This window comes from Furipterus horrens, unplaced genomic scaffold (genome assembly GCF_987537825.1).
Source record: "Furipterus horrens unplaced genomic scaffold, mFurHor1.1.pri manual_scaffold_1, whole genome shotgun sequence".
In the NCBI taxonomy this organism is placed as follows: Eukaryota; Metazoa; Chordata; class Mammalia; order Chiroptera; family Furipteridae; genus Furipterus; species Furipterus horrens.
Window position 1 is genome coordinate 212,208,301 of NW_028327171.1, and position 22,184 is coordinate 212,230,484.

The 22,184-nt window shown below is 41.6% G+C and overlaps 1 protein-coding gene across 1 annotated transcript in view; it reads right to left on the bottom strand.

Annotated features, from left to right (window-relative positions):
• Nucleotides 1-21,929, bottom strand: part of TRIP12 (thyroid hormone receptor interactor 12) — a 125,042-nt gene extending 103,113 nt beyond the window's left edge. The window contains exon 1 of the mRNA XM_090284905.1: nt 21,803-21,929. The gene's annotated coding sequence lies outside the window, so the exon portion shown is untranslated. The remainder of the gene's footprint in view (nt 1-21,802) is intronic.
• Nucleotides 21,930-22,184: the final 255 nt, after the last annotated feature.

Sequence of the window (22,184 nt, forward strand, 5' to 3'; positions counted from 1 at the left end):
CAGCTCTTCTTAAATGAAGTGCTTTATAAATTCTCCTTAGGAGGACCCAGTAACACCACTATTGGACACAGTTATTATCTAAAGGAAAGAGCTATTGAGAGGGAGGAGATAATGATTCATAAATTCTCTCTCCAACAAGGGACAGAGAGGTGCCTGCTAGGTAAGAATCACTGCTATTGAAAGTAAATATCCTGTCAATTATAGAAGGGGCTATCTACAGATAAAAAACAGTTCTGTTTGGTGAGTGACTTCTGGAGCACAGGGACACACATAATAAGACAATGCTCTGAGTATTTCCTTCAATGCATGTTCTTGTTTGTCACAGCTGTGAACTCCACCGTAACACTGAAGTCACAGAGGTGAATTTCTTTCACATAGCTGTGCTACCACATCTATGTCTGCCCTGGCACAATAAAAAATACTTCAACATTGTGATAACCATAGCTTGGCACAAACTTTTCAAAACATCAGATGGGCAGCCTTGTCATCAAGTATTGGAACCTGCCTCTTGGCTCGGGGGAAAGAAAGCTATGAAATGTAACTCAGAATGGGGGAGAAAAGATACAGAATGCAACCTGAAGACAAGCAATGCACAGTGCTAAATTTTGTTTAAGATCATGTATGACATAGGAATTCAGAAGTATAGTTGACTCTTGAACACAGGGGTTAGGGTGCCCAATACCTGTACAGTCAAAAATCCACATATAACTTAAGTGGGCCCTCCATATACACAGATTCCCAACCATGGACCGAAAATACTAGTCTCAAGAAATATTTTTCAAAGATTTAAAAGAAAAAAAAAAAATCCAATTTAGGTCCCGGCTGAGTGGCTCCATTGGTTGGAGCATTATCCTGTACAACAAAAAGACTGTGGGTTCAATCCCCAGTCAGGGCACGTATAAGGAGCAATGCATCGATCTTTCTCTCTCTCTTTTTCCCTCTCTAGAAACATATCCTTGGGTGAGGATTTAGAAAAATAAACATAAAAAAGCTACATTTAGAATATCACATACACTAAAGGCCAGGGCCCCATGTTACAAACAGTATGATTTTTACCTGTATTGAGCCAGAACATGTACAAACCTACAGAACGGAAAGTATTGTTGTTCTCAAACCCAAGTTTTTAGAATACCCGATTCCTGGGCCCATCAGAATGGGGTAAGGGAAAGTTAAGTTATTTTTTTAAAACCCCTTACTTTATTCTAATAGCTAGGTTTGCTATTTGACACAGGTTTACACCTTCTTTTTTGGCTCTGATAACAAACCACCTAATCCTCTGCAATCTTTACATGACTCTCCCACATCCCATAATTAAAAACTGCCACTCATGTCCTTAGAATCCAGCAATTCCACTTCTAAGAATCCTCTAGGAATCTAATCTAAAGAAATGCCTAGACAAGGACGCAAAGGCACATGTAATCAAGAGGCTCGCTGCAGAGTGTCAGGCGGAAACCTGGAGCAGACCCAAGCGCTCCCGGGAGAGCAGTGCTGCAGAACACCCTTCCCTCCTGCGTCTACAGGCGTGACCTGTGCCTCGGGGGCTCACACTCAGCTGGGAAGACAGGGAATAATCAAGCTATTTGCACACCGTGGTAAAAGGCATGCAGGATGGAGGAGAAAAAAAAGGAGTAAGTAGAGAATAACAGGAAGGAATAAGGAAAAAAGTTACTGCTGGCTGAATAAGCAGCTAACATTCTCCCTCTCTGAAATGGTATTTTAAGCTTTGGGGAAAAAACCACATATTTGTCTGTATATACATAGAGAAGAGGTCCAAAAAATTATACCTAAATGTTAATAGTGGAGAAGAGAGAGGAGAGGGAAGTGGGCAAGAGCACCCATTTCAATTCAAATCCTGAGTCCACCATAAACCATTGTTACACTGAAGAAAATGTCTGCCTGTCAAAGCCTTAGCTTCCTCATCTATAAGATGAAGATAACTATATTTCATTAGGTTATGAAAATTAACTGAAAAACACTCAGAAAGCAGAGTAAGCTAACTGCAAGGGAAAAGATGAAAGAACCTGAATACTCAGTTTTAAGAGACATTCACAAAAATGCAAGTATGGAAAATACGAACACTGACTGGGTATTCACAGATATTAAGGAACTATATATTTTTAATTATATCACAGTACTAGCTTATGTCTTTTGAGAGTTCTCTTCTAGGGAAGCAGGCTGAAATAAGTTAAAATAGTTATAGAAATTTGCTTCAAAAGAATGGGGGGATACGGGTAAAAATAAAAAAAGTTGTCTGAACTAGGTCTTAGGTACACCGAAGTTCACTAAGGTTTTACAGAACTCAATTTCTGTACATGTTTGAAATCCTCCACAATAAAATTTTTTTATTAAAAAAATAAGCCCTCAGGGATATATTATTATTTTTTGAACAGGGAAGAAGACTGTTGCTTTTGATTGTTTTCAGAATCATCACCACTTGCTTTTTAAAATAATTATGTCCATTAGATACTACTTTTATCAAAGGAGAAAAATCTAAGCTTCTGGATATGGAGCAAATCATCTTTGACCTAACCGTGTCAATCTACATTCCATTAATTAATCCTTTAAATCATCTTCCCACTGGAACGCAGTGAGACTATCAAAGAAAACACTGTGTTTTTCAGAGCTGAAGCTGCTAAGTCCTGAGAAGCAGCCACAGTAACTCGACATATTACCTCAGGGTTCTGTAATTTACAAGCACACCTGCCCACACCTCGGTGTTTTCAGCAGCTTTTGACCAAAAATGCATGAACCCAGGGTCCCACCCTCCCTATTCACATACCCCGAGCAATGACTTTTTGTTGTTTCACTGATGAAAAATATCCTCAAAGGAAGCGTTTTGCCTGTGTTGAAGAGGTGAAACAGAAACTTGAAGAAGCACTAAAATGCATCAAAATCGACAAGTTCAAAACTTTCTGAGCAGTGGAAAAAGTCTCGACAGGTGTATGGCATCAAATGGAGAGGACTTTGAAGGTGACTGCGGTTTCAACGTGTAAGAATAAGTAGCCAATTTTTTATAAATTCTAGGTTTTTTGGAGGGGTCCCACCTGTATTTTCCAGAACTGAAGGTACCAGTGAATTACAGACCTTGTTATATTGTTTTAGTTTTTTTAAAAAACCAAAAGACTAGACTCATACCTCTATTAAAAATAATAAATTCAAATGAAAGCAACAAATTAGAAAATGGTAAAACTCAATCTCTAAGATTATCAAACCAGACTTTAAAAAACACTTCTATTACAAGAGAGAGAAAAACACAACACAGAAAGGTGTAAAAAAAATTGCATGCAAACACTAGACACAAGAAAAAGGTTATGCCAAACCTCCAGAACAGAATAGCTAAGTTTCTCCTGGGGGGTGGCAGTGGGGATCCCCAAACCAGCAAGAATAAACTAGAAATGACAAAGGGGTTAAGGAAGACTCCATCTTGTCCTGTGCAGAGTATCGGCTAGCTCTGGCCTTCTTTTAAAGACAACTCAGACGCAAGCAGATGGTGCTGATGTTCGAATCTTTGGCAAGATGCATGCAAGATTTAAAGGAACTCTGGGTGGCTCAGACCAGTGGAAGATAAAGCTACAAACGACTAACAAGAGTAAAAGGTGATATATTACTACTGTAAGTACTATCATAGAAGAGGAACTCAAGCCCTGAGCAAGGCAATACACCCCCCAAGAGTGGAAATATGAAAACTTTAATGGACAAAAAGGTATCTGCCCAGGAGAAAGGGAAGTGATTGAGACCAGGAGGCAAAGGGAGCACTTCAGACAGAGAAACAGCTTCACAAAGGCCTAGGGACCTGAAGAGAGTAAGGAACAGATGAACAGGAAATTAACTGGAGATGGGTCTGAGAAGGAAGCCTGAAAACACCTTAACTGAAATGACAAGACGCCCCAAATATGTAATGACTTAAAACTCTTTCAGCAAAAGGAAAATTAAGTCATTGGGAGTACAGAGGAGAGGAGAAGGTAGAAAATACTAGTGTTCCCTACTCAGGTTTCATCTACTCTGCCTCTCTTCCCTATTAAAAGAACCCCCCTTAGAGGAGGTACCAATCCCTACACCTCTGAGGAAGTAGGCTACTCCCTGAGCCCTAGGGGATAAGTCACATGGGACTACAGCCAGTATTTTTCTCAAGCTACAAACTTAGAACCTTGAAATCAATTTAGATCAGCAGTTCATAATTAGGAGTTTATGAACTTGGATTAAAAAATAATAATTTCAGCCTAGATGGGTAGCTCAGTTGGTTAGAACAGTGTCCTGATACACTAAGGTTTTGGGTTGGATCCCTAGTAAAGGCACAAACAAAATCAACAAATGAATGCATAAATAAGTGGAACAACAAATCAGTGTTTCTCTCTTTTCCTTCCCCCCTCTCTAAAATCAATAAAAATATTTTTAAAAATAATTTCAATAACCTCTAATTGAAATTTAACATTCCCTTCTATCATGAATAAGCAACAAACCACATTATTGGCAGTACCTTTGACTTTGAACCAAGAGAAATCACAGATATCATATCACATTACAATTGCTGGAGATCCCCCAAAATATCATTTACACCATCATTACTTTGAACAGCTGCTAGATCATGTTATTGAAAGTGCTAATAAGGAAACGTATTACTATATTACAACTAGTTTAACGGTTTGAGAGCCAGATTTCAACATTCTGATATATTTGGGATTTTTGCCTTATGCATTTATTTCTTGAGTTTAAAAAGACTATTTTAAGGAATCCACAGCTTCAGACTAGTAAAGGGTCCACCCCACAAAATTATAGGTTAAGAATTCCCAGACTTAAAGGTCATAAACCAAAAGTTTCTAATGAAATAAGACCAGAAAATAGCAGCAGGCATAATGATTGAGTATTGTTTGTGCAATTTATTTCAGTTACATACACTTATCTACGCATATACTGGTGATACAAAATAAGGCATCTCTTATGCATTGCAGATCAAAAGAATTTAAAAGGCAAAAAAATACCATTACTCTTATTTTATTTTTGCCAGAGGCATGACCTAGTTCTCCCCAATAGGAGGTATGGTAAGGTACTCTAGGAATCTTCTAGGAATACTTTTGCATTCTGAATTTTTTAAAAAGACCACATTTTCTCCTCCTTCCTGCCTCAAATGTGATGGGCTTGAAGTGTTCAAGTCAGTTATCTGGTGTCCAAGAGAACCGCTCGCTGAGAATGGCAGAGGTGAAACACACAGCCTGGTCCTCACTCGGACCATGGTGCAGCTGAACTCCGTTGTATGAGGAAAAACAACCCCCAACCTGTTGAAGGCCCTGTTACTCAAGTTTTCTATTACTTGCAGGTGAAATGTTCCTATCAGATAAAGGAATTGTTATGGAGACAGCGATTAACTGAGGGCTCTTTGAGGGGTAACATCCAAGCGGCACGCAGGAAGAGACAGCCATGTTAAGACCTAAAAGAGCATCCCAGGCAGCAAGAACCAGTAAAAGCAGGAAATGACGTCAGAGAGGCGGTCAAGAGAGGGACTTTTAAGTCCTACTGAGCCTTTGGGCTCTTCCCACGGACTACCACAAGCACACAAATACAAGAATGTTTCCCAACTTAGTACAGAAGATAAAGGAGGAAGACACCTCATTTATAAACCTGGCTTTAGATACCAAGCTGTTCCTTGAAGCACTATTAGTAATAGTTCCATAAAAATCTAACAAAGGATTAAAAGAGTAGATAAATTATAGTTAAGTAAATATAAATTAAACAATAAAGGACTAACAATGAAATAGGAAAATATCTGTCACACAATAACTTCACAAGGAAAATATACACCCATTTTTATTAAAACAAAAGATGTAAGAAAATAGAAAAATGTTTATAGTGGTTATTATCAGGTGGTGAGCTTATAGCTGGTTTAATTTTCTTATGTTCTTCTTTATTTGAATTTTAAGTTACCTATACTCACCCAGTTTCACTCTGTACTTTATAATCAGAAATACATGCCTCAAAAATTATAAGTTTTTAAAAACAGTTCACTAAATGTAATGTAGCAGGCACCCTAGATGGACCCCTGGAACAGAAAGACACGAGGTAAAAATGAAGGAAATCCAAATAAAAGTAGAGGTACTAGTGTGTCGATACTGGCTCATTCGTTGAGTCAAATGGATCATACTAACTTAAGATCTGAACAAAAGTGAAACTGGGAGAGTATAGGTAACTTAATCGCAACTTTTCTGTGAATCTGGCTATTCTAAGTTTATTTTGAAAAATGTTTATGTCCTTTCACCTAAGATTCTTCAAGTGGGCAAGTACAGATCAAGGAATCATTACCCAGGAAAGAGGGCCTTCAGGAAGGGAGAGGGTACGATACGCGGACAGTTAAGGGCCACAGGTTTTGTACCCCACACGGTGAGGCAGAGGTAGGCGTACAAAACAGGCCCCGGCACACGACAGGCCCTCACTTACTTTACTATTCTCAGAAACAACAGGCTTAAAGTGACTAAGAAGGCCTTACAGAGCCCCTCAACTAAGGAGAAATGTGCTGAGAACTAATATACTTTTTTAAATACCTTTGAGCTACCGATTAATCTCTCTCAAAGCCCTGTGACACAGGTCTCCATTCACTCTGAACTTACCTACTTCCACCTTACACAATCCTAGAGGAGTGTTGCAACTCAACCCATATTAAAAGCTGGGGGGATGAGGGTACAGCACACAGAGTCCCTGAACATATCCAAGCCCACCTAAGTAGTAAGGGGGAGAAGCAGGGGCACACCCACTGTACAGAGTCCGTTAGAAAGCAGGGCCACTTAGGAGTGCCCACGTGCCAATGAAGGCCTTAAGGCTCAGTGCGATAATGCTCACTAATGACAGCCCAGAGGGGAGAACAAAACGCTGCTGTGCATTCACATCACTCTGAAAAGTCAACAAGTGTGTATGACAGATGAAGAGCCGCATGGGAAAAAAGTGTTCACTGTACTGACCTTTTTTCCAGATTTTACCACATATATTTCTTTTTCTTAAATAATAAAGCTTTTCATTGATTTAAAAAAATTATCATCTAACCATTAAAAAAAAGAATTACCTTAAAAATGGGTAAAGGGAATATGGGATATTCCTTATACTATTTTTACAACATTTTATAAGTCTGAAATTATATCAAGAAGATATTTTTAAAAAGTAAGCCATATCATACATCCAATACTGACCTACTTATTTGAAATTACTAGCAATAACAACACTTTTGAACCTGGACAAATGTAGAAACCGCCCCACAAAAGTTTTCAAAAATATATGTTAGTCCAGGTCAAGGATATTTTTCCTTTCAATCTTTAAAGCTGTATTTTAACTACCCATTGAATTTACTGAACACCTATAACATCTTAAAAATAATCAATTCACACATTGCTGCAATTTTACACATTTATATCAATAAGTCATTTACAAGAATTATCACCCAGGCCGGTGTGGCTCACTGGATTGAGCACCAGCCTGAGAACCAAAGGGTCACTGGTTCGATTCCCAGTCAGGACACATTCTGGGTTGCAGGACAAGTCCCTAATTGGGGGCATGTGAGAGGCAACCACACATTTATGTTTCTCTCCTTCCCTTCCCTTCTCTCTAAAAATACATAAATAAAATCTTTAAGAAAATTTTTTTAATTAAAAAAATAAATAAAAGAATTATCAGGATAAAAGCTATTATTAAACTCCTTCTAAGAGCCATTATTCTAATTAAAAAAAAAATAATAGCAACTACTATTTGATCACTTAACTGTGAACTACTATACTAAGATTTCACTCTCTCACTAAAAACTCAAAGGAATCCTGTTAAGTCTGTATTTTCTATAATTTACACACTTAGTAAGCTGCCCATGGTCAAACACCTAGGCCATCTTGCTGCAGAGTCCACCAATACACTCTCAAATAATCTCTTTTCAATTCTAAATCACCACCACTCAAATAATTCCAAGATGGTATCAGAGAAATGCATTGTCTCAAACCTGTTTTTTCTGGATAAGCTATCAATAAAAGAAAGGAAAATAAAAACGCTCCCCTCAAAAAGAATGGTTGCTAACAACAGATAAAACACTGAGCACTTATCCTGTACCGGGCACTGCTCTGAAAGTTTTACACATTAATTTAATCCTCACAACAAACCCAGCATATCGGTACTATTATTACTAGCACTTTACAAATGGGGAAACTGACGCCAAAATCCCCGAGGTCACAGAGATAAGCCTTAGAGCCACGATTTGAGGCTGAATTCCAGTCATAGCTCTTGACCCATGCCTTACACTAAACTCCTTTATCATACAGATACCATCACATTATCTTTAAAACACAAAAAAGCACTTCAAATTCCTCTGAAACAAGTAAAGGCAGCAAGCAATGTCCTAGAGAAGAGGCTGGCAAACTACAACCCAAGAGGACCCCCGGCCCACCACTTCCTGCTGTAAAGTCACATTAGAACATAACCCACGGCTGCTTTCGCCCCGTAAGAGCAGAGTAAGTTATGACAGGGATTGCATAACCTGAAAAGACAAAAATATTTACTCTCTGGCATCCAGCAAAAAGTTTGCTGACCCATTTTCAAGGATGATGTTGCGCAAACCTGCCTCTAAACTATTCAAATTAATACACATTTTCATCAAAATAAATAAAAAATAGCAACAGCTACCATCTACCAAGTACATACTATTTATACAAGATCCTAACAGCACCCATTTCATACCCAAGTAAACTAAGCCTCAGTCTGAATGAATTGCCCAGGACCACATGGCTAAAATATGGAGGAGCTTGTTTGAATGCACAGGTCTGGCTATCAAAGCCCATATTCTTTCTATGTGATACTGCCTTCAAAATCTGTAAATGTGTATAGCCACGGAAAACCAAATTTTTCCATGAAAAATAAGGTTATAGGATGAAAAATGCCCACTGTAAAGAGGAATACAATGTTCCAGTAAACATATGCACTGATACTAATGGGGTTACTTCTGTCTTATTTTCCACTGTACTCACATTTTTCCTATTACTCCAATTGAGTTTATGAATAATCCAGGGATACTCAAAGCACAGGAAGAATATGATAATTCTCCTACGTAAAGACATGGGGTAAAAAAAAATTTTTAAACCATAGAAAATACGCAGAATGCAAAACACACTCAGTACATTTAACTATCCTCTGCCTCTGAAAGAACAAGCCTCTTCTGACAACTCCCATCCACCCTCATGACACCCTGTCTAGATCTAGCTCGTTATCCATCCCCATCCCACCCAGCTCCCATTCCTGCCCCCTGGAGACTGCTAACCAGTATAAAGTACCACGCAGCCAGGGAAAGTTCAAGAGATTAGTGGCTGTTGTTATTATTTATAAAGCCTTTCCTTAGTATTCTAATCCCATAAATCTTTCCTACCAATGGACGATCTAGATCACTATTAAGAGTATATTAAATGCATTTACAGGAAAACACATCAGAAAGGTAACAAGGAATTAAGGAATTCAACGTAGCCAAGTATACATGGATGCAGATACTACTACTATTCTGAGAAATACCTTGATAACATTCTTACTATTCTCTATTGCAAACAGCTAGTCACCTGATGAGACAGCTGACTGATGTCTCAGAACTCAGTTTAATAGTTTTTATGGTCACTTTTGTTCTCAGGTTTACCACCCTCCCTATGAGACTATAAACTCACACCTTATATATTTCATAATCCCAAATATAGAACTAGAACTTGAAATAGTGTTCTTGTATTTACAATAATACATGCCATTCGCTTATTGTTCATACATTAATTCTATCTCCATTACTAACTTCAGACTAACTTCAGTAAGAGCAGAGATGTCTCAAATATTGTTTTCCTAGGTTTATGAGTACTGGTAATGCAATTCAAGCAACCTCTTTAGGAGAAAAATGCAGCAAGCAGTGGCTGAAAAAAAAAAATTATTTCTTCACCAGGATTATAATACTAGCCCTTAAAACAGAATTGCAGAATTTTCAGAACTATTGTTTTAGTAAGTTCTTGACTTTACATTCCTTAGAAGTATAGATTAAGCCATTCCTAACTTTAAAACTCTCTTAGTTATATGGAAACTTCCCAAATCCTTTACCACCAAATTAAAAATTTAAATAAACTCAGCAGGCATCCTGAAAAAGTTTTAAGTTTCTCTAAGTAAACTCTCAAAAGTTAATTGTGCAATTGTGAATTAATTTTTTCAGTAACAAGAAGCACAGCATTAAAACGCTTAATGTAAGTAAACAGGAACGAAGGAGAAGACCCACCCCACGAGAGAAATGCTGCTGTTTTAGCAGTTAGTTTACCGACTCCTTCGCCAATCCAAGAAATAGAAATTAAGCATCATTTAAAGCAGGTGCTACAATGGAGATGCCAAATGATGGCCTATTATCTCTTCAGTAACTCCTCTCAGCGGTACTTAGTCTGTGCAAGAAGAAGATACCTGGGGAAAATGGCACGGCCTAATACACAGGCAGCTGAAAAGTAATACTAGATGGCCAGAAGAGGCCGGAGCAGATTATCTTACACTGCACCGCACCGAAGGCTGAAATTCCCCAAGTCTTACCTCACAGTAGCAACTGGAAGGGCAAAACTTTTCAAAGGACATGGTAAAGGGTAGGATAAAAAAGACAAACTCTGCAACAACCATCAAGTTTTCTAAGGAAAGTATTTTGAGGCCAAATTGTGGAAACCAGCACGAAAAGTTCCTAATGGCAGTTGAGAAATCTTTAGCAAACAGGTCTGATCACAAAGTTAGGAACTACTGAATCTTCTCCGAGTTCAGACCAATTGTTGCCATCTACTGGGAGAAGGGCACAAATGCTCTTGGATCTGGGAACGGGGTGGAGAGGTCACATTTTCTCTGGAGACTAAGTAGTTTTTCCTAGGTGGGTAAGAAACAAATATCTGCCTCATAAAGGCAAAGAAATCGGAAGCTGCCTAACTGTCCTGCGGAAAACCAGGCACTCTTGCTGTCCTAGCAGTAAAATACACAGTCTTCACAGACGTTTTTATTCTGAAGTCCACAAAACCCCACACATTTTGGGACTATACAACCTTCAAAGGTATTGACATCATAAACTTGCATTAACACCTAGCATCTGTGCTATCTCCACATAAGAACAAGATTAATTAAAACTGCAGTTAGCACAGTCGACAAGAACACACTAGGAACAAAAGCTACTGAAGAAAGGTAAATACTATGGTTACTAGACCCCTGAATAAAATGTGGTTCTTTTTATTTTCCCTTCAGCCATCATACAACCTCATTTCCCATTTTTAAAGTGCTTTTGTACATACTTTTATAAAAGTAAAAGGGATAACCATCTACTATGACATCAACCAAATTAAAATATTTAACTTAATTAAATTGGGTAATATTAACCTGCACTTTCTAAAAGTACGTAAACACTTAAGACTTCTGGTCAAGATGGAGGCGTAGGTAAACACCTTGCACAACCACAGGAAAAATTACAACTAAACTAAAAAACAACTATCATCCAGAAGCGTCAGAAAATCGAGCTGTATGGAAACCCAACAACAAAGGGAATAAAGGAGCCACATTCATCCAGGCATGTAGGAGCGGTGGAGACGTGGAGATGCTGACTGCTGGGAGTGAGGGATCCCAGCCCCACACTAGACCACCCAGCCCAGTGTTCCGGCACCAGGAAAGTAAGTCCCCATAACCTCTGACTATAAAAAACAGGGGTGGTTCAGGTGGCAGAAGAACTGTGGGACTCACAGGCATTGCCTCGTGAAGGGTCCACAGTGAACTTAGGACTTAGGCAGACACACTCCCTCTGGGATCCAGCATGGGGGCAGCAGCCGGAAGGGCACCAGTGGCATACGGGGAGAAACAGAAGTGTCTGGCATCAGGGCAAGTGCTAGAGGAAGCTTCCACCCAGACAACACTCCAGAAGCCAGGCACGGCATTGTTCCCTTTCTGAGCCCTCCCTCAGAGCCACAGAGTAGCCACACCATATCTGAGACTCCATCAACCTGGTTCACACAGGGTGCCCTGCCCTGGTGATTACCTAAGGCTCCACCCAATCCAACTTACCCGTGCATCTTCTATAACAGGGCACGCTACTAAGACAGGGAGTCAGAGCAGCTCTACCTAATAAATAGAAACAAACACAGGGAGGCTGCCAAAACTAGGACACAAAGAAATATGGCCAAAATGAAGAAAACGACCAAAACTCCAGAAAATAATTAAAACAACATAGTGACAAGTAATCTATCAGAAGCAGAGTTCAAAAGACTGGTTCAGCAGCATGAAAAAGGCCAGACAGAAATTAAGGTTACACTAAGTGAAATAAAGATTTACAGGTAACCAACAGTGGAGTGGATGAAGCCGAGAGCCAGATCAATGATTTGGAACATAAGGAAGAAAAAACATTCAATCAGAACAAGAAGAAGAAAAAAGAACCCAGAAAACAAGGACAGGCTAAGAAGCCTCCAGGACAACTACAAACATACCAACATTTGAATCATAAGGGTGCTGGAAGGAGAAAAGGAAGAGCAAGAAATTGAAAACTTAAGTGAAAAAATAATGAAAGAAAACTTCCCTAATTTGGTGAAGGAAATAGACATACAAGTCCAGGAATCACAGAGAGTTCCAAATAAGCTAGACCCACAGAGGACCACACCAAGACACATCATAATTAAAATGCCAAAGGTTCAAGATAAAGAGAGAATCTTAAAAGCACCAAGAAAAAAACAGAGAGGTACCTACAAAGGGGTGCCTATAAGACTCTCAGCTGATTTCTAAAAAGAAACTTTGCAGGCAAGAAGGGACTGGCAAGCAGTATCCATGTGATGAAAAGCAGAGACCTACAACCAAGATTACTCTATCCAGCAACGCTATCATTTAGAATAAAAGGGCAGATAAAGTGCTTCCCAGACAAGGTAAAGCTGAAGGAGTTCATCATCACCAAGCCATTATTATATGAAATGTTAAAGGGACGCATTTAAGAAAAAGATGAAAACTATGAACAGTAGCCCTGGCTGGTGTGGCTCGGCTCACTGGATTGAGCACCGGCCTGCGAACCAAGGGTCACTGGTTCAATTCCCAGTCAGGGCACATGCCTGGGTTCTGGCCAGGTCCCCAGTTGGGGGCGTGTGAGAGGCAACCACACATTTATGTCTCTCTCCCTCCCTCTCTCTGTAAAAATAAATGAGTATTTTTTTTTAAAACTACGAACAGTAAAATGACAATAAACTCACAACTATCAACAACTGAATCCAAAAAATAAAAACAAAAACAAACTAAGCAAACAACTGAACAGGAACAGAATCATAGGTGTGGGGATCATTTGGAGGGTTATCAGCTGGGAGGGGGAGGGGGAGAAATGGGGAAATGGTGCAGGGACTAAGAAGCGTAATTGCTAGGTACAAAATAGGGGGAAGTTAAGAATAGTACAGGAAATGGAGAAGCCAAAGAGCTTATATGCACGACCCATGGACATGAACTAAGGGTGGGGGACTGCCAAAGAGAATGTGGGTACCAGTGGAGACGGGCAAAGGGGGAAAAACTGGGACAACTCTAATTGCATAAAAATATTTAAAAAGTAAAATAAAAAAGTATGTAAACACTTAAACAACAACTCACTTTTGCTAAGCAAGACTTCTTCCTATAAGACTAACAAATTACTGTGTAACTCACAAAAAATCACATTAATTCTCAAACACTACCCTGAATTTAAGAAAAAAACATCTCTGAATTAAGAGTTGAATATGTTAAGAGAAAATGATTGCTAGCTTCTCCTAAAGAAGGAGTCTGTGACTGACCCAAGGAGTAGTGGGACTCATTAGACACTTACCCAGCTCCGCGCTTAGTGAACAAAACCAGTTAAAGTTTAACTGTAACACAGGGAAACTGAACAAGTCTTACCTCCACTGCTCCTACAGGCCCTAAAACTTACCACAAAAACCCTTACCTGCAGTACAAAAAGGGAAGCAATTTCATACAGACATGAGATCTAAAAGCACTTCTGTTTTTCTTTTCAGTTCATTTACAAATTAAATACTTCTCTACCTTAATCCTGTTGTCTTTGCTGATTCAGGGATTAACAATAAATTTAACACCTATCTGTTAAATCTGCTAAGTCTAATTTCTTCATCTCCCATTTAAGAACCTCAATCATCTCGGCCCAAATTTCCTGTTATTTCAGCGATGGGGACCGCCTACTGCTGAGAGTCAGCTTATCTCAGCCTTAGGCCCTCAACCAGGACTACCCGGACCTTTAAGCTCCCTGTTCTTCTGTACCTACCCAAAGAATCAGGGCCAGTGCAACTCCCTCCTCTCCCCATGAAGTCCTCCTCCGCATCTTCGACCCAGGATGAAACCTCTCTCTACACTTCTGAGTACCCACCGTATAAATCTCTACTTTTTACTTCTGTTATACGTTATCATCGTTTGAATTCATCTGCAATAAAGTCCATTTCAACATAAGAGATCTCATTCTGTAAATCTCTTATTTCTCCTCAGCACTCTCCAAGAAAGGAGACCTTGCATGGAACCGGAAATGCACACTTGAGTTGCTGGTGAAGTATTTGGATAATGAAGGCACTTCCAACAATTCAGTAAAGTCAAAAATCACACCCTAATTCATCTGTTTTCTTAGATTCTCATTGTCAGGTTTTCTAAATGCAGGAAACCTACAGAATATTTCTATACTACACACTATACTATACAGAGTTATCCAGTAAGTTAGACAAGATTAGTGGTTATCAACTAAATGACACATTAACAGAACTCAGAGGATAAGACTCTACCTAAGTCCCTTCTGTACCCCTCCCAGCACAGTCCTGGTTCACAGTGAGCACTAACATGGACAGGTAGATAAACTTTCATCTACTAATAAACCTAAGCCCAAAATGCTAAACCTGAGGTAACCAAGGTACTAAAATAATCTAGTGCCTTAACAATCCTGTAAGTTGCTGATTTTAATGCGCCAAGTTAAGAGAAATTTATAAACTAGGATCCTACACTCAGCTCCCAAACCCTAAAAATGTAAAGTAAGCAGGCTGACAGTGAACTATGGCATATGATGCTAATATTAGTTCACAATATAGTTTCTCAATGTGTCACCAAAATAGAGTCTACCACTTATGTACACTGCGTTATGTTGGGAGCCGTGGGCCGGCCACTGTGGGGAAAGAATGAGACCTCCACCCCCAAGAAGCCAAAGATCTAGTAAAGAAGATGTAAACAGCTAATTGCATAAGACAGACTGTGAACGCCATAAATGACACAAACTTAAAAAAGCCACGGAAGAGAGCAGAGGGGAGAAGAGCAAAGAGTAAAATGTTTATACGGAAGTTACCAGAAGACAGTGAGCATATGCAGTGTTAAAGAAATGTAAGATTGTGGGGGGTACCATGCCAGGTAAATAATCAAAGCCGGGCGTACTGAAGTTCCCACATGTCTCAGAGAGGAACAAGCAGCTGAACCTGACTACATGCAGCCAAGGTGCAACACAGGCAGGGTTACCAAGTACTCGGGCCACAGCAGAAGTCGTGGCGTTTTCGTGTATCTGCTTTTAAAAGGCGACTAACTGCAAGCACTTAGTTTCCAAGAACCGTAAAAAGAGGGCTGGAAGGCCCTTCACATTATCTCCATGAACCTGCTCTCTGAGGACACAAAGCAGCTGAAATTACAAGTCAACAGTGAACTTCAGTTGGGCTCTCTGTAAAAACTCACTTTGCGTTTCCAGGGCATCACACATGTTTACCAGAAGGACTTCACAATGAGTTAATCTGACCTTAAGAAGACAGCACAAGGTATGTCTATTTATGCAGCATGCTGCCCACAGGTGGAATAAGTAAGAGTTTTGAAGTCGGGGTAGAACTCAATTTGTTATGACAGCCAACACGTTGATTAAAATACACATTGAAATGCTGTAATTTCAAGTCTTGAAGGCTTACTGAGAGACACTTCAGCTTACAGAGAGCCTTCAAAATCCTGTATGGGAAATAACACCACATTTATAAAAATAAATAAAAAACAAAGAGAATAAATTAAAATGATGTAGAAAACTCAATCTTCTATTTAATATATATGCACACTGCATCAAAACATGTTTAGGTCCTCAATGTCACATTTAAATTATCAGCTATTATATGTAAACAATGGACAATTAAAGACTGTAAAATGGCTTGCCCTAATTTTTTGTATGATTAAAGCAACCTATAGTATCTAAAATATATACCAGTAGATTAAAAAGAAAACTCCCCAAAACTTTTTAGCAGTAACAATAATCCTAAATGTTTATCAAAACAGAGGACACTAAATCATTACAAAATATTTTCACTTACAGTATCATTTTATTCTCAAAATGCTTATTCCTTCAATAATCATTTAAAGAGTTTTTGTTATGGCTCAGGCACTTCAAGGAATTCATAACCAGCTACGGAATACTATTTTGTACTCAAAATATCTTCAAGTAGAATACCTACATTAATATAACAGAAATATGTTCCGGGTGGAAGGGTGTTACCAAAGGAGGGGCTGGATGGTCAAAGCTGCAATGAACCAGTGGAGAGAGGACCCTGTGTTTCAATCCATCTTTGTAGCCTAATTTCCTAAATACAGTGTTTAGCATATAAATGACAATTAACTCTAGGTTAGGTGGCAATAAACCACATTTTTCAGACTAGGCACTTGAAACTCACAAAGGTTAATTATTCGTCCAAGAACTCAAAGACAGAAAAGGAACTGCCAGGACTGGAATCCAAGTCTTTCACCTTCACATCAGATACTCACGGGAACAGTGCTGTTCACTGAATAAAGAAAGAGCACAGAGTAGCAGGCAGCTTTTTTATTCTAGGCCACTAAAATATTTTAAATCAAGCATAATTACAAAACTGACTATGACCAACAGCTTCTGCACACTGAAGGCAAAACAGGTTAAGTCTGAGTAACAGACAAGTTCTTTTCATTTCTAGCCAATCCAGTTTAATGTAACTACAAAAACCACAACCAAAATTTTAAAAGCCTCAGAGATACACTGAGCCACTATGGAAATTAAGGAAACAACTTCTTTTGCCAATAACGTGAAACTATCAATAAATTATATTAGATTTAATTAAAGAACTACATTTTAAAATTCAGTTTATTGAGGTAATATCGGTTAATAACATTATCTAAGTTTCAGGGGTACAAGGGAACTGTATTTTTAAAAATCCAGGACATTAGCCAAGTTAAATTTTACTTAAAATAAAAACCAAGAGACTGATTCAGCAGCAAACTACCCAATATAAACAGAGTAACCTAGCAGACAAGGTAGAGATTGTAAAGAACAATCGCTAGGGGTTGGTTTATACCTTCGAGAAATCTGCGACCTAACTATTTGAACTATACGCAGGCACTATAAAAAAATACACAAACCTAAAGCCATTATACGTTAAGAACAAACACCAAGTTTACAGAACAACCTAGAAATCCTATTTATTGTGTAAGACCCACCAAGTTCTTGTTCCAGCGCCCTACCTACGCACTCTGCCGCCGCCGGAGCCGGGAAGACGTGAAGCGCCTGTGAGCACTAAACCAAACAGCAGCTGAGGACCTGCTGGGCCCAACACCCTTTCCAAGGAGAAGACTGGCTGCGTCGTAGGCAAGACCAGGCTGACATTATTGGTTTCGAGTGGAAACGAAAATAACTGTTATTTTCAATCGGGTTTATGACTGCCCCTTCATGCTAAACACAGTGATATTAAATTGTGCCCCCAAGAAGCCTATAATCCAGCCACGGAAAAAGCACCACCACATGTCTACAAATTTAGCACTGTAACCCCAAAAAGAAATGAAAGGAAGTTTTAAGGAAATGATTTGAAGAGGAGAGTCGAAATAAAGTGATCCAAATGAGGGAAAACTGCAGGTCAGGCTGGCAGTAGCCAAGAACTAGAGTGAGGACAAGAAGCAACAAGCAGGTTACTCTTCCAACTTAAGTCCATCAAATTACCTCAGCAAACAGGGAAAAATAAAAGGGCAATTGTTATCCCGTTTGCTCAAAAAGATACCCACCCCTCCACTTAAAACAAAAATAGAAAACCTCCCTAGATTCTACTAAAAAATTAAAATGTTGCTTAATTGTAGTCAGTTTCATAAGAGCCACATACCAAGGACAGGCACATATTCTGTCAATTCTAACAATGTAAAAAAACACCGGGGTTGGCCAGGATGCAGAGAAAAGGGAACCCCTGTGCACTTGGTGGGACTGCAGACCGGGGCAGCCACTGTGGAAAGCAGTGTGCAGTTTCCTCATAAAGTCAAAAATGGGGCTGCCCATGAACCAGCGGATCCACTTACGGGAATATATACGGAGAAACCCCAATACTAACTCAAAAGCACATAAGCACCCCTATGTTCATTGCAGCGTTATTTACAATCACCAAGGTGTGGAAGCAGCCCAAGTGCCCATCAGCAGTTGAGTGGATAAAACAGCTGTGGTGTATTTGGCCTTAAAAAAAACAACAAAACCTTACCTTCTGCACCAACGTGAACTGACCTGGAGAGTGCTATGCTAAGTGAAAGAAGCCAGTCAGAGAAAGACAAGCATTGTAAAATACGGTTTCACCTCTTAAGTATGTGGACTCTAACAAACAAAATAAACTAACAAAATAGAAAGACTCAAAGATACAGAGAACAGGCTGACAGCTGTCAGACATGAGGGGGTTTGGGGGGCTGGGTAAAAACGTGAAGGGGTTAAGCAAAAAAATAAATAAACTCATAAACAAAATAATAATAAAAATGTAAAGAAATTCGTTTACTATTTCTCTAAAAAGGATTAACAAATTTATTCAGTAAGCTGTATGGTGAAAAATTACCTAGCATGGTGATAAAAAATAAAAATAATTTTAATAAATAAAAATTGGGCCCAAACTCCCCTACCAATTTAGCAGCAATTTCAAATTATAAAGCACTGTAACTTCCTACCTTCAAACTACCAACAACCTCCCCCATCACCACTAATGATAAGAAACTATTATCTTTTATTAATGACTTCAAAGTAACCTCTGTCATTTTCTGAATCTAGTGTCTCACACTTACTTAGCAGTTTGTAGTTGTTCTGAGCCATTATAGTCACTGGGTCTCACAACCACCCAGCGAGGTAAAATGTAGTGATTATCCGCCCCCATTTTACAGATAAAATAACTGGGGACCTGATAAGGAGAGTGAACAGCTCAAGGTCAACAACAGGCACTTACTGTCAGGGTATGAATTCCCGAGCCAGTGTGTGCTTCTTTGCTAGGATGATGTCTTTAAAACGGGAACATAAAACCTTATCTAGATAACAGAAGTCCAATAATCTTAAAAGTCAGAAAGGACAAATAAACATTACTTCAGATTTACTTTGCTACAAATCATTGATTTTTTACCCTGGCCTAGAACCCTCTTCATTTTTTAAATACCATTATTTTAGTTTAGCACCCTCTGGAACTCTTTAACTGCCAAAAGTGTTCTAAAACTTTTAGAAAATGCAAAACTAAAACAAAAAGTCTGTTCATGAACACAAACTAAATAGTGAATGTCAGCTGAGCAGACTGAGAAACCACCCAAACTCCTGAAAAACTGGGGAGCAAATGGAAAAAATGATCATCTTAATTACAGTTCTTCAATTCTTACGGATATTGGCACATTCAAAGAAAGGCAGTTGTGGACAAAGGCCACAAACCCCAATCATGTTAATGTGCTCTCTAAAGCCTAAAATAAATGGAATAAAAACTCTCCAAACAACCTCACAAAGATGATACAAAAGCCACATTAATTCAATATTCCTGGGGCTGAACACGGGGCAGGGACTTGCAAAAAGACTTAAGAAACTGTGTTTACAATTCACTTAATATTAAGTTCTCTGCATGATGTAAATATGAGAAGAGGCCTCATGAACACCCGCTGCAATTTACTGTCCGTGAACCCCGGATAATCCCACTCCCCAGACCTAACAGGGCCCCTTCCCCAGCCCCCCACCCCGGGGAAATGCGACACACAGGCCTCATATACAGGCCTCTTGCCTTCTTCTCTTAACAACTAGGACCTTTGTTCTGAGCCTCGGGTTTTTACCCCACTCAATAGCTCTTTCAACTTTCTACCCCGTATATATTTTTGTTTTGTTTTGTGTGTTTAGAGAGGAGATTCTGAGCCTCCACTTTCCAGGTCTTAAAAAAAAAAAAAAAAAAAAAGGAAGGCCAGAACCATCTCCAAGAAACTGGAAAGGACTAGAAAGTTACTACACACGCTACTAAGGGGCCTACCCAACGCAGCGAAGCCCGGGGATCGGGTGATCCGGCCGCCGAGGCAACGTCGGGGAAGGCCGGCGAGGAAGGGAGACAGCAGGGGGGCAGCGGCCGGTCCCCTCAGGCCCGATGGCACTGCCATCAGACGCCGCCCCCCACGCACGCACGGACGTTTACACACTGACACCGTCCGTCCCACCCCCGCCAATTAACTAACGAAGCAATTAAGCAACCCCACCGCCGGGCACCACGCCGAAGCCAACCCTCCCCTCCCCTCCCCTCCCCCTCCCCCCCCCTCCCCAGACACAGGAACAAGCCCGTCCCTTCCGCGCTCCGCGCACCCCACCGGGGCCACCGACTCCCTCCAGGCCCCCAGCAGGAGTTTCAGTGTCTAAGTTCTTCTCCCCCCGGTTTGCGGGTTTTAAAACCCTTCATTAATTTCTCCCTCTAAAAAAAAATAAAAAACGCAGGCTTTCTCTTCTTCTGAAGCAGGGAGCGACACGGAAGACGGGATTTGAGGTTTTCCAACCTTCTCCCCATAACTTGTCTCTGAAGCAGAAACCCACTCACGGCGGAGGGGAGCGGCGGGGAGCGGCGGGACTCCACGGCCCAGCGTTAGGACAGGTTTTATATAACCACGTATAAATAAATTCGTCGCCTGCCTCGCTTTGAATGTCAATAACGGTTGGAGTGACCAATTGGCCCACGGCTCCCGCCCCAAGTCCTCGACCGCCCCCCCCGTTCCCCACTCTCGTCTCCCGAGAAGGATGCTCCGCGCCTCCCTCTCAGCCAAGTTTCTCGGCCCCTTTCCGTGCCCCCCCGCGCGCCGGTCCGTGCCCGTCTCAGCCCCAACTTCCCGCGGCCGCAACTGCCAAACGCGGGCTCCGTCCGCGGCCTCGCCCGCCCGCACCCGTCCCCCTTGGCAGGCGACCCCTTACTGCGGTCTCCAGTCCCGCCGGCCTCTCCCTCCTCTGACCCCCGCTTTCCACAACTGTTGTCACTCGAGCTGCTCCCTAGTTTCCATTTCCGGGCCGTCCCAGGCCCAGGAGCCTCCCCTCTCCCGGTTTCCGGGCCCCCATCCCATTTCCGGGGAACCCTTGCCGTCTTCACACTCACCACCTGCACTTCCGGCCCCCCACTTTCTCTCTTCCTAGACGCCCTCCAAGCTCTACAGCCCACTTCCGGCTCCCCCACCCCCTCGGGGCTCCCTAACACCCGCACGCCTCACCCCGGCTCCGGGAACGGCCCTCCTCATGGCGGAGGACTGGAAGGGGGGGGGGGGAACCACCGACGACCCCCCCCAGCTCGCGCTCGGTCCGTGTCCCTCCGGCCACGGTCTCCCTCGAGCGTCTTGCCAGTCAGCCCTCGGGCCGGTCCTTCCGCAGCCCCGCCGCCGGCGCCGGGAGCAGGCCGAGCGGGGTCCGAGCAGCGGCACTGACACCGCCGGGCTTCCTGGGACTTTCTGTTCCAGCTCCTCCCCCCTCAACCCCGTCATCCCACCCCCCACCCCCAAATCTCTCGGCACCTCACCCTCCCCCAAGGCCTGGCCCCGCCGCTCGCAACTGCGCCTCGGTTACCTAGTTTGGCCCCAAAGTCTCCGGTCCGGACTCGGCGGTGCGGCAGGAACTTCCACTCGCTTCCCCCACCCCCCGACGGCGGCGGCAGCGCTGGCGGCGGCGGCGGCTCCCCGGCTCCCTTCAATTATCAGCTGAGCCGCAGCACCGCGGCCGGCGTGCGCCTCCGCCCGCGCCGCCTCCCTCGCTGCCTCCTCCAACACCCTCCGGGAACTACTTTCCCCTCGCCTCCAATGACGGGCTCCTTCGCGGGACAGGCCCCGCTGCCTACTCGAGGCCCATCACTTCGCCCCTCCCTCCCTCAACGCCCGAGTCGACTTCCTCCAGCGGCCTGCGATCTCCTCCCGATCCCTTCGAGGGACCAGGAAGGGGAATGTGAGCTTCA